General features: G+C 34.0%; 1 protein-coding gene and 1 long non-coding RNA gene across 4 annotated transcripts in view; one reads left to right on the plus strand and one right to left on the minus strand.

Moving 5' to 3' along the window:
• Positions 1–16,101, minus strand: part of GALNT13 (polypeptide N-acetylgalactosaminyltransferase 13) — a 566,099-nt gene that overhangs the window by 151,512 nt on the left and 398,486 nt on the right. The gene's annotated exons all lie outside the window — the stretch shown is intronic.
• The window catches only part of LOC112810890 (uncharacterized), a 42,995-nt gene that overhangs the window by 23,498 nt on the left and 3,396 nt on the right, over positions 1–16,101 (plus strand). Inside the window, exon 3 of one of the 2 annotated variants that reach the window (XR_003204909.2) lies at positions 6,054–6,204. The exons of the other annotated variant lie outside the window; for it this stretch is intronic. This is a non-coding gene — a long non-coding RNA (uncharacterized lncRNA). Of the gene's footprint in view, positions 1–6,053; positions 6,205–16,101 lie in introns of those variants that run through there. 2 annotated transcript variants of the gene reach the window in all.

Genomic DNA, 16,101 nt, shown 5'->3' on the forward strand with positions numbered 1-16,101 from the left:
TTAAGGGTGCTACTAATATCCAGTTATATCTACTTAATTGTTCTCCTAGTCTTTGAGAGCAAACCTCTTATCCTTTCTGTTTTTGGCTCTTACCCTCTGTGCCTTGCTCTAATTTAAAAGTCCCGAGTCAGAGGAAAATATATTTCCTTAGTCTGTGCTGCTGAATCATCCCATTCATATCTACATAAGCAGGTGACATAAAATGGTCTCATATTTTAAAGTAATTAGAGAAGCTAGTTATTTCATAAGAATATAGAATGTTAGAGTTGAAATTAGAGATCATTTTCAATTGCCAATTTAATGAAAATATTCAATATCTAAGATATTGTTACTTTCTCAGAAGAAAAAATCTACATGTTTATTTCTTAAGTCCAACATTTCTAATTTACTTTATTGCTTTTAAAGCTAAAGTCCTAGACCTAGGATCTTGGGCTCCTGTAAATTCCATAAATGGGAACTAAATCTTCCATTAATTCCAAATCAGCATGAATAAAGTTGTGTATATATGTATCTAATTGGGAATGATTTCATACACTTCACCACATTTTTGAAGTGGTTTGTGATCTCTGTTCCAAGTTAAGGAACAATGCCTTAAAGAAAGCCAGACATATATTCTTGTATAAAAAAAGTGTAATTTTATTATGCAAATGTTTTGTCACATATTTGTTATCTGTCAATAATATTTTAAATAATGACCTTTCTAAAAATAACAGATTATGTATATATGTATAAAATATTTGACCCTATGGGGCACCTGTGACTCAGTCAGTAAAGCGTCTGCCTTTGGCTCAGGTCATGATCCCGGGGTCCTGGGATCAGAGTCCTGCATAGGGCTCTGCTCAGTGGGGAGCCTGCTTCTCCCTCTCCCCACTGCTCATGCTCTCTCTCTTGCTATCTCTCTCAAATAAATAAAATCTCTAAAAGATAAATAAAATAAAATATTTGACCCTAGGTCAGTGTTTCCTTATATTATTTTCTTCAGAAATTTATTATTATTTATAGTTCATTAAATCCTTAGTATGTCTCAGATACAATTCCAATATCTTTGTATCCTTTATCTCATTCACGATAACAAAAATGGGATCTGTGAGAAAAATGAAAACCTCAAAATCTCAAAAATGAGATTCTGTGAGATAAACATTACTAAAATTCCTACTTTATAGATGCAGAAACTGAAGCATAAAGAGATTACATAATTTGTCCTAGGTTACATAGCTAGTACTGGATTATGACTCTACTTCTGATTAATACATTCACGTATGTTTGATCAAAAAAGTTGAAATATTTATTGTGTTTATGTTTTAGTTTACAGAGAAGACAAAGGTAAGAAGGGAGAGCAGTTATTGGCATACTCAAGTAATAGGAAATTTTTAAAAGATGGTAGGATAAAAAAAAAATTGGAATCAGGATTGGGAAAATAGGGGTTATTAGGCAAAGATCCTAGGATAGGAGAAAAGAAGACAATGGATAACATGCTCAAAGCTTTATCTGTGGGAGACACCAAATATTGTTCCAAGTCTTTCCTCATCGAAATTTAGTGCCCTTCACCATGATGAAACCAGGCTGACTCCTTACAATCCAGGGTTCTTTTCTCTTTTTCCACCTTTACTCATTCCTGTCCACTTTTCCCATAATTGACATCCCCTCTTTTTTTTTTTTAAAGATTTTATTTATTTATTCATGAGAGACAGAGAGAGAGAGAGAGAGGCAGAGGGAGAAGCAGGCTCCCAAGGAGCAGGGAGCCCGATGTGGGACTCGATCCTAGGACCCTGGGATCATGACCTGAGCCGAAGGCAGATGCTTAACCATCTGAGCCACCCAGGCACCCTAATTGACATCCCCTCTTACCTTCCACGCAGCTGGACAATTCTTAAGCAAAGCACATTTATGGTACTAGTTGCTACCACATTTTCCCTGAGGTGCTTTTCTACTTACTGTCTTTTATACATATTTGGGAGGAATTTTCCAAGTGAGGCCAATAAATACCAGAAGAAAATGGGAAATCAGACCATCTTGTAACTCCTATTAGAAAGGTTCTACAGGTAAAACAAAACAACAACAAAAAAAACAAAACAAAAAAACCTCCTTTCAATGTTAATGTCCCCAGGAGTCTAATCTGGGATGAAGTTCAGAATATAGAATCTTGTATGACATAGGTTTGTGAGAGAAATATTTGGCTTTCAGTACCAGAATGGAATGGCATCTGAAAGTAGAAGAATAAAAGAGCCTTCTTTAGCCTCTCTAGTCCATGCCTGGGGAAGACTAGACTGACCCCCAAAATATAATTAAGAAAGCTGTGGACCACATAGAATGATACATTAAAAAGAACATTCACCAGAATCAGGTGGGAGTTATTCCTGGAATGCAAGGACAGTTCAATATTGACAAATCAATCAACATCATACACCACATTAACAAAAGAAAGGATAAAAATCATATGATCACCTCAATAGATGCAGAAAAAGCATGTGACAAGATTCAACATCCATTCATGATAAAAACTCTCGAAAGTGGAGTTAGAGGAAACAAACCTCAATATAATAAAGGCCACATATGAAAATCACATGGCTAACATCATACTCAATGCTAAAAAATAGCTTTCCCTCTAAGGTCAGGAAAAAGACAAGGATGTCCACTCTTGCCATTTTTATTCAACATAATACTAGAAGTCCTAGCCACAGCAATCAGACAAGAAAAAGAAGTAAGAGTTATCCATATTGGTAAAGAAGAAGTTAAACTATTTGCAGATGACATGATACTATACATAGAAAATCCCAAAGAATCCACCAAAAAACTATGAGAATTAATAAACAAATTTGGTAAAGTGGCAGGGCTAATACCAGATTAATTAATTAATACAAAATTAATATGCAGAAATCCATAATGTTTCTATACACTAAGAAATTACAGAAAGAAAAAAACAACAACACTATTTGTAATTGCACCAAAAAGAATAAAATACCTAGGGATAAATCAGAGAAATCACTGATATGAGGAATTCTTAATCTCAGGAAACAAACTGAGGGTGGCTGCGGTGGTGGGGCAGTGGGAGGGATGGGGCAGCTGGGTGATAGACACTGGGGAGGGTATGTGCTATGGTGAGAGCTGTGAATTGTGCAAGACTGTTGCATCACAGATCTGTACCTCTGAAACAAATAATACATTATATGTTAAAAAAAAAAGAAGAAGAAGATAGAAGGAGGGGAAGAATGAAGGGGGGGAATCGGAGGGAGGGATGAACCATGAGAGATGATGGACTCTGAAAAACAAACTGAGGGTTCTAGAGGGGAGGAGGGTGGGAGGATGGGTTAGCCTGGTGATGGGAATTAAAGAGGGCACATTCTACATGGAGCGCTGGGTGTTATACGCAAATAATGAATCATGGAACACTACATCAAAAACTAATGATGTAATGTATGGTGATTAACATAACATAATAATAAAAAAAAAGCTGAAAAAAAAAAAACCAAAAAGTCTTAACCAAAGAAGTGAAAGACCTGTACTCTGAAAATTATAAAACACTGATCAAAGAAATTGAAGATGTCACAAACAAATGGAAAGATATTCCATGTTCATGGATTGGAAGAATTAATATCATCAAAATGTCTGCTTTACACAAAGCAAGCTACAGATTAAATACAAGACCTATCAAAATACCAAGAGTCACTTTTTTTTTTTTTGCAAAACTAGAACAAATAATACTGAAATTTGTATGGAACCACAGAAGACCTTAGATAGCTAAAGCAATAGTGAGAAAGAAAAACAAAGCTGGAGGTATCACAATTCCAGACTTCAAGATATACTACAAAGTTGTAGTAATCAAAACAGTATGGTTCTGGCACAAAAAGACACATAGATCAGTGGAACAGAAGAGAGAGCCCAGCAATAAGCCCACATTTATATGGTCATTTAATCTATGACAAAGGAAACAAGAATAAACAATGGGGAAAATACAGTCTTTTCAATACCTGGGAAAACTGGACTGCTACAAGGACTACTTTCTAATACAATACACAAAAATAAACTCAAAATGGACTAAAGACCTAAATGTGAGACCTGAAATCATAAAAATCCTAGAAGAGAAGACAGGCAATAATCTCTATGACTTTAGTCATAGCAACATTTTCTTAGATATGTCTCCTAAGGCAATGGAAACAAAAGCAAAAATAAACTATTGGGACTACATCAAAATAAAAATCTTCTGCACAGGAAAGGAAACCATCAACAAAACAAAGAGATAATAAACTGAATAGGAAAAGATATTTGCAAATGATATATTCAGTTGGGTTTAAAATCTAAAATATATAAAGAACTCATACAACTCAACACACACATACAAAAAATCCAATTAAAAATGAGCAGAGGACCTGAACAGACATTTTTTCCAAAGAAAACTTATAGATGGCCAATAGACACATGAAAAAAATGCTCAACATCACTTATCATCAGGGAAATGCAAACCAAAACCACAATGAGATAACACCTTACATCTGTTGGAATGCTTAAAATGGAGAAGACAAGAAACAACAAGTGTTTGCAAAGATGTGGATAAAGAACCTCAAGCACTGTTGGTGGGAATGTGAATTGGTACAGCCACTAGGGAAAACAGTATAGAGGTTCCTCAAAAAATTAAAAATAAAAATACAATATGATCCAGTAATTTCACTATTGGGTATTTATTCAGGGTAAAAGAATACACTAACTTGGAAAGATATATGCAACCCTATGTTTATTGCAGCATTATGTACAACAGCCAAGATATGGAAGCAACCTAAGTGCCCATCAATAGATGAATGGATAAAGAAAATATGTTATATACACATAATGGAATATTACACAGTTATAGAAAAGGATGAGATTGTGCCATTTGAAGTACACATGGATGGACCTAGAAGGTGTTATGCTAAGTAAATAAGTTGGTCAGATAAAGAGAAATACCATGTGATTTTACTCATAAATGGAATCTTTAGAAAAAACAAATAAAAAGCAGAATCAGAACAATAAATAAAGAGAACAAATGGATGGATACCAGAGGGGAGAGGGATGCGGTTCAGCAAAATGGTTGAATGGAAGAGGGAGATACAGGTCTTCAGTTATGGAATGAGGAAATCATGGGACGACAAAGCTGGAGAATACAAAGAATACAGTCAACACTATTGTAATAGCAATGTGATGGGACAGATGGTGGCTATACTTGTGGTGAACATAGCATAATGTATAAACTTGTCAAATCACTAAGTTGTACACCTGAAACTAATGTAACATTATGTGTCAACTCTACTCAAAAAAACAAACCAACAAAAAAACTCCCATAATCAGAAAAAAAACCCTACAAGTTTTATGTAAAAAGAAACTACAAATTTTACGATATAGCAGTTACACTCCCAGGAACATGCCAACATAAATGCATTCATATGTTCATCCAAGGATAAGTACACAAATTCTCATAGCAAGACGTTCATAATAGCTCCAAACTTGGAAATCACCCAAATGCCCATCAACAAAAAGATGAATCAATATAAAGTGTTATAGTCACATAATGGAACTCTACATAACAATAAGAATGGCTCATCTACACAACATTATGCCAAGCAAAAGAAGTCAGACACAGATGAGCACACACTGTCTAATTCCATTTCTATAAAGTTTAAGAAAAGGCAAATCTATGATCTTAGAAGTCAGATTTATGGAAGGGTAGTAGCCAGAAGGGGCATGAGGGACTTCTAGGGGCAGGAGAGGTAGGAGGCTTTGGAATGTTCTGGTGCTTGATCTGGATGCTGGTTACACAGGTGTGTTTGGGGTGTGAAAATCTATTGAGCTATATGCTTATAAACTATGCACTTTTCTGAATCATGCTGAACTTCAATAAAAAGTTAAACATTTTTTAAAAACTAAGAAAACATTTGTGGAGAGTGAGGGTGGAGAAGGTGGGTCATAGAAGATGCTAGTATATTTACAAATAAAACACAGTTTTCACACTGTGGTTCCTATTAGGCCATGTATTTGTAACTTCCCACATAACTCACCACACTCCTCTACGATTCTACTTACAGCCATGGGGAGAAAGACTGCTGTGAGCACAATATGGTGTCGGACACAAATGAACATTTCTGGGCAACATAGCTGTTGAACCCACACTAAGAAGCCCACCAAGAGGCCCACACCTCATTGCTTTCCTTCCTTGTTTATTTCTTTGTTAATAAAATATAGCGACTCTAAACACAGGAAAGTCCAATGGAAGAAAGTAGAGCACAGCCTATGCAAAATCTCCTTAGATTGCTCTTCAGCCCATCAGCACGGGCTTCCAAGTTTTCTTGTTTTATTTGACAATGAAGAAATTATATTTTCATTGTCAAAGGTGGAGACTCTAGATTGGTTAACTGTTAATTTGAGATGATAAATTATGTTCCCAGTTGTGTACTTTACAGATTTGACAGGGAAAAAATCTAACCTCGATATATAATTTTCCTGAAAAATGTCCATTTTTCAAATACGGACTCACAGTATTCACAGAAATAAAAGTTAAGCCTGATATTACATAGACTTCCTCAAAAATAGGACCTATGAGTATGACAAATATTTGATTTTGATAATATTTCATCTGATTTATGTGTTTTATTGCTGAACACACAACCATCAAATGTCCACTAGCAGTGCAACTATCTGGCAGATATAAACATCAGTAAGAAGAAAATGTGATTTTACAATTTTGGGGTTGACTGAATATAAATTACAATAGATGCCACAGGATTTTAATGGTAGGAGTCAGAAAGTGCATGGATGTCTACTATACATATTATTCTCTTGAGAAGGATTTCATAATGGTCTGAAATTACAAAATAATTTTATAGGAGAACTTCTGCGTTTTGGAAAGAAGGATGCTGGCAAATATTATTATGGCATGTTTACTTAGCTTTCCAAACATGTGGGGAAATCTGCTATCAGACTGTAACCTATAATGATATTTCAATCAAAATGAGAATTTTATATGGCTTTACCTTCCAATATATTAAAAGTAAGGCACTTTTATTATTGCTAGAGAAAATACAATATATTAAACAGCCAAAAATGAGATTGAAATTAGTCAATATCTCCCAAGCAATTCTGAATCTGGAAAAAAAAATATACACACACACACACAAATGTATGTGTGTATGTATATATATATACACACACACATATATATGCATACATATAATGTATGTGTATATATATTCTTTCTCATGTGGAAAAAATATATATACATAAGTATGTCTATATATGCATACATACATTTTATTATGTGGAAAATATATATTCTTATATCACTACATATATTTCATATATGTATATCAGCACCATTTTTCTTTTTGCTTGTATAACCAAGAAATTGAGTAAGTTTAAACTCTATTTTGTAAATGAAAGTTGAAACTTACTACATATAAAAAATGAAAAGGTAACCCTACTATAATCACACAAATTGATAAGAAGATGTTGGCCAATACATTATCAAGATGAATCAGAATTCAGTGACATTATTGTATCTTCAAAGAGATAGCTTTTAAAAAACTAATTGTCTCTTTGTAGACAGAATTTCAAAAAAGGGCATTTATTTCGGGTGTCAGAGAAGTCACTGAGAGCATTTACTTGAAACTGACAATACAGAAGTCTAAAAGACTTATGGATTTTCTCTAGATTTTGGTAAGACAAGAATTTGCCTCCATAGAAGTCTACATCCCACTCAATGCCATAATGATTGCTATCTCTGTCAGTCCACTTAGCCACTTCCAGGGATAGCACTTCCACATACAGTTTATTCAATGCCTCATAAGCAGAATGACTAAATAATTATTATTTAAATCAGGACAATGTTGTGAGTGAAAGGGGATGCTATTAATAATTATGCCCAGATAACAGGCATGCACCATGACTGTCCCAAACAAACAATTATATATAGTCACCCGTCTTCAAGGCTTCCTATGTCATGGTTGAAAAATTCATTAGAAGTTTTTCATTTTGAGTTGAAATCTGTTTTTTTTTTCAATTTTAAACCAGGTGCTAATAAATGTACTGTTTTTATTCATTGATATGTAAGTTTCTCTGACAGTAGAATTTTAGAGTTAGAAAGACAGATCTGATAAGAAATCAAATCCAACCTCTTATTCAATTCTCATTAAAGCATTTCTAAAAGACAGACATCTAGCCTCTGTTTGAATATTTCCCAAGACAAGCGGCTCAATCCATTGAAAATCAATTCATTATATTTCTGGAAAGCTTCTTGATCGAGAACTTAAAATTGTCTGCTTATAATTTCTTATCTTCTGAATCTGTACAAGTGCCTAAGCTCTTCCACATAATATCCCATTTTAGTAAAAACATTGCACCATCTCTTACCTTATTTCCCAGTCAAAGCCCCCCTTCCTCCCACTGTTGTTTATATATCATAGATCGAAGACTCATTACATATAGTTACATCTAACTTGGTGTTCATTTTGATCAATTAAACAACTTATTCAGACACTTGAGAACTAAGTTCTTTAATTCTGATGGGAATCTTTTACTGAAAATATAATTAAATTTTGCTGAAATAATAGAATATCCTAAACGATTAAGTTGTACAAAATCCCTAATCAAAGTTCTCAAATTTTGTTATCTGAGATGTTGCACCAAAAATGCACAAAATTTATATACAAAACAGTTTTAAAAAACTAAAATAATGTCATAATGGAGCTCACTTAGTAATGACAGTTCTGACAGAATAACTTTCAGTCATAAGAACACCATCACTATAACTTCATTTATCTTACTTTTAACCATATAAATTACAAAGATTTAACTGTTTAATATATTTTATCGATATTTCCATATATTTAGAATATGCCTTAAGTCAAATCGCTAATATGTACTATTTAAAATTTTCTTGCTGAATAAATAAATAAATAAGTAAAATTTACTTGCTAAGCCAAACTAACCAAAAATAAACACTGATCTGAGTTCTTCATTATTTTGTCACTTTATTTATAAAATATAACAATCTCTTAATTTTGGCTCATGTCTCTTGCAATTAAAACATGAATTAGTACTTACTTCATTGACCATGTGTTAATGAATCCATGTGTATGTGTGCACATGGTCTAAAGCAGAGCTTTCGCATCAGGTGGCTTATAGACTGTTATCAATATGGCGGCCACCTGCTCTTCAGGCATCGGCAATCCCACATTAACAGTAACTACTTCATATTAATGCTGCTTCTGGTAAAAGCATGCAAAAAGCCTATTTGTCAAATAAGTATCTTAACTTTTCAGAAACTGTTTCCACTTTCCTTTGCAAAGCCCTAACCCTGTCCCCCTAATTCACCTTTCCATCCTGGCCTATAACTATTGCCCCACATTCTTCTCTACCAAAGACTTGCTGCAAAGCTCTCTTTACCTAACTACCCCACTAGATAAAGATAACTATTAACAATAGCGTTTTTATTTTCTAAATAATTTGTGTTAACATGCTAAAGGAGAGCTACTCCCAAAAAACTATAAATTATTAGGATGCTGAGGTAATCTGTCATTAGTGTTTAATATCTGGTAGGCAAGTATATGGCTAGTCTTTTTATTTGTATTGTTTTATTTTTGCAAAGGATTATTTAAAGGAGCCTCAATTGAGAAGTTTAATGTACTTTCTGTCATTATTGGATCTAGAAAAGACTATGTTTCCTAATTTTCTAAAGGTTATCTTCGACTCTGTTCACTTTCCAGAGAGCATATGTAAATAAATAATTCCAGAACTGAACTCATATTTTATTTAAAATAGCTACAAGATGATGATAACATAGACGTCCAGGCAAAGATAATCTACCAGAACACCTAATGCAGGGGACTGAGCCTGAGAGTATTTGAAATAAGAAATGTGTAATTTGTAACCATCTGACCATCAATAACTTTATGTAAATGACTACTGCTGAGTGGCAGAGTGAGCCGTTCAACTGAGTTAAGAATTAGAATTGAAACTTAATGCAATTGATTATATAAGTGTTAAGCTGTTCAATTTTAGTTATGCTAAAATTAAATAATGAAATGGGGGTACTCTGAAGATGACAAGATGAAAGTAGGTATGATAAAGCCTCTGTATGCACCTGGATCATGTTTGATCCACATTTAATGCTCTTACATCAAATAAAAACTCTTAGCCAACTCTTGACAGTAAAAATCCATGCATCTTACACGAGTGTTCGTGATCATTTACACCAATTTGAAAAATGTTGTAATTTTCTACTTTGGCTAGTTGAACAAGCCTTAAGGAAATGAAAATTAATCATGACCATCCAATCCAAGTGGGGTAGGATCTACTTATTGGAAACTTCAGAATATTGCAGAAGTTACACACACATACACACACACACACACACAATGATTAGACTAGAGCTATACATGTTTCATTTGAAGAAGCAGAAACTAAATGTATGAATAATTTTGGTATCTAAATTCTGGAAGGTAGTGATAATTCTGTGAATAAATCTATATTAGAACTTAAGTGATATTTATTCACTCTAGAAACTACCTAGATTCGGTAATGATAAAATCATTTGAGGGGCTAATTATCTGAGTTTCTGAGTTGTTAATCGAAGACTGAGGATACAACGATCCACCCTTACTGCTCAAATTCAATATTTTTGTAACATTCAATAAACATAATTTATACCATCTGTTTATTAGCTTAATGGACCATGAATACAATTCAAGATACTTGGAAAGAATTACTATAATGGGAACTGATATAATCATTTAATAGATTTATTTAAAACTATAACTGCTGTAGCTGATTAACTAGCTATAGATGATGTAACTGTTGAAGCTAATACTTTTATTTATGTTCCGTGGATAAAGATAAATAACACTTTCCATAAGGAGAGTCATCTGATTGTGGCATTCTGCTTATATTATGACCCAGAGAGATCACTGAAATCTTAAAAAAAAAAAAAAAATCCCACGCATTTTACTAAACTCAAACTTAAATTGCTCAACAAACACTTCTGGGGCACTTAAAATTTGCCAAGTTTGGGGTGGGGGTGGGGGCAGTGCTGTTTTGACAAAAAATAATCCCTTAAGCCATAAAGGCTAAACCAGCCAGATTTTATTTCAACAATTAAATTCCTTTTTAATATATCTTTTTGTATATCAATTGTTACAATATGTATAGTAGTCTGGGAGAAAATACTTGCAGTAGATATAGCATAGAGAAGATTAGTTACCAGAATACACAAATATCTATGGATATATAAAAGGGCAAAAGCTATCCAATAGTAAAATGAACAAATGATCTGAATAAAAAGAAGGAATCCAAGTAATAATAAAAAAAGATGTTCATTCCTAGTAGCAGTATGAAAAAAAAACTACATATATATGTAAATCTATATGCAAATATAAATAAATATACACATACATGTGCACACACATATATATGCAAAAATAAAAAGTATCGAAAATCTAGAGTGGTGACAGCACATTGTAAGTGCTCAAGAGTTCTGGTGGGATAATGGTGACCGTCTTTCTTTGATGGAATTTCTGAAAACATCTACCAAAATATAAATGTACATATTCTTTGATCTAATAAATCAATTTCTGTGAATATATCTGACTAATTATAACAAATATCTAGCACTAATTGAGTGTCTAATATTTGCCAAGCATTGTTGTAAGTGCTTTATATATCTTTTCTCATTTAAGTCTCAAAAAACTTTATGGGGAAGGCCCTATTATTGCAATTCCCATTTTATGGTAAGGAAGCTAAGTATAGATAGGTTAAGTAAATACAGAGGGGTTATGTGGAGCGAGGATCTAAATTAATCTAGGCAGTCTGCCAACAACTCTCTCTCTTAAGCTGCTATGTTCTTCAGAAATACCCTGTCAGATTCACAAAGATATTGTTTCAAGAATGCTTCTTAACTATTTTATAATAATAGATAACTAAAACCTGACAAATGCTTGACTTTATTGGTATAATTAAATAAGTTTTAATATATCCACGCAATATAATATTACTTAGTTGCAAAGGTGGAATGATATAATTCTATGTAAAACATTATAGGACATACTACCTAGTTAATAGAAAGGAAATTAAATAGTACCTGTTATATGATCTTATTTACTTAACATATGTATATATGTCTGTATATGTATGCCAATGCATAGGAAAAGGTTTTGAAAGACAGACACCAAATGCTTAACAGAGGGTTATTTGGTGGAAGTGGTGACTGAAACCTGTATTTTGTTTGCCTCTGACAAATACAGTAAGAAAAAATTGAGCTCAATGAACTCTAAAAACAAAACCAACCAAATAAACAAAACAAAACAAAAACAAATATAGTGCCTTTATTCACAGAGTTTGGTGGAGGGAAGAAATACTCTAAAAATGCATAAATCCTACAACAGGGGAAGCCACTGGAATTCCCAGGAAACTAAAATAAACCTGGTCCATGAATGATGAATGCACACGGATAATGATGGCACTTTATGCAGAGGTAAACTCATACTTAGCTCATCAAATACTATGACGTCATCAAATATTTTAGACATTTGCAAAAACCTAAAAGCTGGAGGAAGCATCCTAAACTGTCGACCTGACTATAGTTCCACATGGTTGGTATGTGGAAAGCTAGGGTTGAAAACCAGGGAAGAAGGGCTGGAAGGCTGGGTGAGGACCACATCACACAGGGCCGTGTTGGCCACATTCCAGATTTTTGACTTTCTGGTAAGTCCTGGTACTGTTACTTCTGGCAACAATTAAAAGATTGTTAGGTAAGTGAGAGATCAAATGAAATTTACTTTTAGGAATGTCCTCCAGAAGTATGGTAAAAGTAGGTGAAAAGTGGGCAAGCTTCGAGGCGGGAGGTGCCTCAGGATAATCAGGAGTTTTCCCGGATGAGGAATGACTGGAAGAATGAGGGTAACTGAAGGCATTTGAGAAGACCTAGCCAGTAGACTAGAAAGGAATTAGAGATTTATTTGATTTTGATGCTTCTAAGTTGAGAAGGAGAAATCAAGGAAAATGTAGGTAGTCCACCTCAGTCTCTCTTTTAAATCTTGACAAAGTGCTCCCCGTGTATTAAGGGCTTATTTTCATTTCTCGTTTAAACTAATTAAATGTAGATGGTTAACTTTTTTTTTTTTTAATTTTTTTATTGTTATGTTAATCACCATATATTACATCATTAGTTTTTGATGCAGTGTTCCATGATTCATTGTTTGTTCATAACACCCAGTGCACCATGCAAAACGTGCCCTCCTCAATATCCATCACCAGGCTAACCCATCCCCCCACCCCCCTACCCTCTAGAACCCTCAGTTTGTTTTTCAGAGTCTAGATGGTTAACTTTTTAGAGGCGAAGGCAACATCTTTTCTGTGTTTGCGTCCCCCCCTCCCTGGCATAGTACAGATCAGGAACTTAATACTTACCCAATGAAGACAGAAGCAAGGAAGTCTTATCATAAATGTACAAATAAATACCCATAAAATGCCAATAAAAATCCCAATGATAAAAATTGACCTAATGTCTTAAAGAATTCAAAAGTGTTTAACTGTAGGAAGGAAAAACAGTTGTCTGTCCATTGTACCAACAACACTGAGTACAGCTCTCACCCCTTACTTGCACATTTAGCGTTTCATGGTATCGACCAGATAACTGAATTGCATGTTAATACAATATAGCATATTAAAATGGTTTAGAATTTCTTCCTCATCATATCATATTCACTCGGTGATACCATGGTTGATGCTGCTGAAAACGTGTTTATTAAATGATAAAAATACAAAATGCATAGGTGCAAATGTATTTTATGTTCAGAATTGCTGTACTCTTTTCAGATGAATTCATGTAAACCCAAACAAAAATTGATATCCCTGGATTATTAAAAAAAAAAATCTGCATGCTGCACATTTTGCAGGGAACATCAAACCTGTGCTTATAAAATCAGCCTGGAACCACATTTTTATGACTTATAAAAGAAATTAGGCTCTACACTCAAAGGGCTGGTTATTAAATATTTTATCTTTAAAAAAAATCACCAGGCTGATAAACATTTGTATTTCATAGATAAAAATTTCAAGAGATAGAAATGAATATAGGTCTTGAACTTTAATAATGATCCAAAGATGGTGCTAACAAAGGCTGCCTTTGATGAACTGATTTTTCTAAAGTATTTTTAAAAGGTTAGCAAATAGAGTTAACTTTCAGAATAAGTTCAAGGGTGTGTTTCTAAATGTGTGGTTTCTGTTTATCTGGAATACAGGTCATAATGCTACAGTACTGCCAAAGGAAAATAGGCTGTTTTCCCAGTTACATACAAATACTTTAAAGTATGTTTTGGGGATCTTTAAATTCTATTTTCTATTTGTTTTTTCTGCTCAAAACAAGAGCACAAGCTGCCCATTAAGAAAAGGAAGAACAACCGGAGATTATATAAGGACAGCTGCTTCTACCCACCATGTCAATTGATACACAGTTAGAAATCCACCTCCCCCAAAAAGAAAATCAATATTTATAGAACAGCCAGCATTTCGAATATACGGTTAGTGTTATAACCACACTCCATTTTAAAGTTCTTAAACTTTTTACCTGTGACCAACAGGAAAAATTGTTGCCATTTTTAATGGGGTGCTCTGTGAAGTGGTTTCTGCTTACATCACTTCATTTCAAAGGATTTGCTAGGACAATCAGATTGCCTCAAGCTGAAACAGCCCAATTATTAGTAAAAACTGCCTCAGACTTTAAGAGCCTACAGGGCTTTAAAAATCAATGATGCTATAGTATTTGCATCCTAAAAAAGGCGGCCAAAAAGCAAACTAAACAAATGTTGAAAATGTATTCTTCGACGCTATTTCAAAGTATTTCTACTCTTCACTCATGCAGCCATTTGAGAGACATAATTAGACTCTGCCAGCTCTGTCAATATGGCCAATGGCTAATGGGCATAGGCAAGACAATTAGGACATACAGTAAATATTTTGAAAAAATAAATCAGATAAAGGTAATTCACATACATAGTTATTTATACATCCCATTGTCATGAGAAAAATAAAAATCAACATGTGTAAAAGTAATCTTAAGTTTATGGGCTCTTGTATTATGCTGCTCTATTACAGAATGTTATTGTCTACCTAAATCGTGTCTGTTTGATTTTATATTAGTCCTGGAAGGTAAGATTGTATTACTGTGTGGGCCTATAATTATGGTGTAATTATCATACCCTAAGAACATGGGGTAAGCCAATGGGACCTTCTTTTCGGATGGCAAACACAGAGGAATGACATCGTGGATATATGAAGAGCATTTTTCACCTCTTTCTTATCAGAGAGTCCTTAATCAGGGGTTAGATCAGAGAAGTGGGACAAAGGCTCCCAATTTGCTGCAATTCTTGTGAGATTCCCTGGGATAGACCAGACATCCATGGAGAATTCAGTAGAAAAGAAGAAAACTAAGTGGCTTCCTTTTAAAATGCATTCATTCCTTTAGTCATTCACTGATTCTTCTAATTATTTAACACATATTTTTTTCAAGGACTGCAAAGTGACAGGAAACTTGCTAAGCACTGTAACTACAAGTCTCTGGATGTAGAGACACGTAATAAACATAAAACAATATGGTACATAGTAATACTTTTTTCAGGACAGAGCTGAAGCAGAAACCAAACCATAAAGTAGGTAGGTAGTATTTTATAGGGCATATTGAAAGGAAGCAAAGTTGTCAGAATTCAATTCATAGAGACTCAGTACTTAATGATGGCATTTTGAGAAGCTGCATAAGAGAAGAATAAGATTCTGTAATAGAAGCCCTGATGTAGAAAATGTGAGTCTCCTCATAAAAGATGCCCATCTTTATGCCGAAGATGTTCGGCAACATCTTCAGCAAATTCACAGATACATGGAGGTCCTTCTAGAAAGAATTACAACAATTTCCTCAGCTAGATTATTAAGGAAGTTCTAGAGAATTAAACAGAACTCAATATAAGCTCTTTAGAGTTTTTCATAAATACATGTGTGTGTTTGTGTGTTTCTATGTATATTATAGCAAAGGATGTAAGTCTAAGTGTAGATGTCCATGCATGGATGCCTCCACTATCCCCGTACACCAAT

Source organism: Callorhinus ursinus, unplaced genomic scaffold (genome assembly GCF_003265705.2).
Source record: "Callorhinus ursinus isolate GAN/ISIS: 27379988/994484 unplaced genomic scaffold, GSC_fseal_2.0 scaffold2, whole genome shotgun sequence".
Taxonomy (NCBI): domain Eukaryota; kingdom Metazoa; phylum Chordata; class Mammalia; order Carnivora; family Otariidae; genus Callorhinus; species Callorhinus ursinus.